The sequence below is a fragment of the Zingiber officinale genome, chromosome 5A (genome assembly GCF_018446385.1).
Source record: "Zingiber officinale cultivar Zhangliang chromosome 5A, Zo_v1.1, whole genome shotgun sequence".
Taxonomy (NCBI): domain Eukaryota; kingdom Viridiplantae; phylum Streptophyta; class Magnoliopsida; order Zingiberales; family Zingiberaceae; genus Zingiber; species Zingiber officinale.
The window spans coordinates 44,073,060-44,075,255 of record NC_055994.1 but is presented as its reverse complement, the minus strand read 5'-3'; positions in this window follow the sequence as shown (position 1 = coordinate 44,075,255).

The window sequence follows — 2,196 nt, the reverse complement described above, 5'->3', positions numbered from 1 at the left end:
AAAGATGTCTTCTGTTGTAAGTTTCCGTGGTTCATGTGAGGATGAGGCTTCATCTATTGGTAAGAAAACATGGTGATCAGTAGATCCAAAGCCCTTATTACCTCGTTCAGTATAACTGAGGTGTGGAACCTCATAGACTTCTGGCATAGCTATTTTTTCGATGATTAGCTGAGCAATATATTGTTGTGATGATATAAATATTGGAAGGTTAGTTCTATTGAATAAAAGAACTTGTACCTCCCCTCGAAAATCTGAATCTATTACTCCAGCTCCGACCTCAATTCCGCTCTTCCATGCTAATCCAGATCGTGATGCTATCCGGCCATAATAACCGTATGGAATCTCTATCCGAAGTCCAATATGTATAAGATCCCTCCCGTGTGGTTCAATAATAGAGGCATGGCTTGCTGCTATATAGTTACTGAAGCTCAGTGATATTCATCCATCCATCATAGTCTGACTATTTACTTCAGCTGGCTGCATAGGAATTGCTATTTGAGTTGGATTGATGGTCCAATTTAAACCTTGAAGTCTGCTTGTTGAAAAGCTTCTTCCGGGTAGGGCTTTAACTCCATGAGATGTTAAATAATCTACGACACCTTGAATTTCATAAGCAAAACCAACATTAGGTGTGTTTGAAAGCCTACCTACCAGTCCTCTGGTGATTAGCAGATTAGCTTCACTATTCTGCCAGGCTTCATATCCTCTTGTGAGAATGGATATTTGGATATTTCGATAGAAATCACCAATTGTCATCATAATTTATGGAATAACATAAATCATCTGACTTCCATGAGTCAGATCTACCTCCATTGTTGCCAAAATTGCTTGGTCGCCTTGCCATCTATTGTCTCGAAAGATAATAAGCACCATTGTTCCTTCTCGCTGTCTATGCAATATTTGTATTCGTACCTGAAGAACTCCCAGGTGGATATATTGCATTCCGCTGTGTCGTAATTGATTAAAACTTTCTTCCTGAATAAAGCTTCTGTCCGCTTGGTGGTTGTCAGTAACAAGCATGGCTTCTTCCGATCTATGCATATATACTCTGTGGTGAGCATCATCTCTTCGTTAATGGTAGAGTACTTCTGCAGGTACTATAGAGGCTCGTTCCTACATAGATAATTGTAATTGTGCCTCTGGTTCTATTTGTTGCTCAAGAGTATGTCTTGTGGAAGTACCACCAGTAAGTGCTTGCCCAACGCGTCTTGTCGCCTGCTGCGCGTTATATAATCTTCGCTGATTTCTTCTGTACCCTCTTTTTGATCTTCAAATAAAGGTGTTGTGGTTACTTGTTGCTGTTCTGTTCTTGTGGCTGCCATGATCCCTTTAATTTCTCCTGTTCTTCCTTCAAGATTTTATAAGGATCTTTGAAAACATGAAGTTTGCCAGGTTTTTCCTTGAGTTTGGAAGGTGAAATAGATAGGTTTTGGAGTTTGGCAATTAGGTCTTGTGGGAAAGGGGTAGGGTTTTGCTTTTGTAAAGTGGACTGAATTTCTTTCAAGGTTTCAGCTATTTGGATGAGAAGTTGAATTTGAGTGTTATTTTGCTTAATGATTGTTGTTATACTAGGTGTAGTTCCCTGGTAATCACTTGGTTTGGCAAATCCAGTAGAAGGGGGTTCTATAGAATCAGTTGTAGAAATAGCTTCTCTATAAGAGGAAGTGTTTCTTGAAATAATATAATTATTCATAAAAGGATCAGAACTTACAGGGATTCCTGAAGCTCGGGCGAGGGCAATTCCTTCCCTGAGAATCTCATATAGATGTGACCTTGGTTTTCTTTCAGGCCTCCTTGCCTTCTTTAACCAAGTTAAGATCTATCCTTTTGCTTCTCAAAGTTGCTTAATACCAACAAGCCCAAACGATCAGAAATATGTATAGGCTCTGATACCAATGAGGTTGCGCAGAATATGAAGAATAAGAATATATCAAGAAAACACAACACACTTTCATAAAATTAGGGAACACAAACTTCATAAAAGTAGGGAACACACAATACTAAGCAAGCAGAACACTCAAGTAAGGTTCAGGTTATGCCTGAATTCCTTGCAAGAGTTCTTCTTATAGATGACGTTGGGTGCTCATTGGGCCCCATCATCACGTTCATCAGTAAGAAGATAAGAAGGAATTTAGATCATTATTGTTACATGTCTACTAAAGCTACTTTCATAAAAGTAGCTTTACTTAAAGTAAA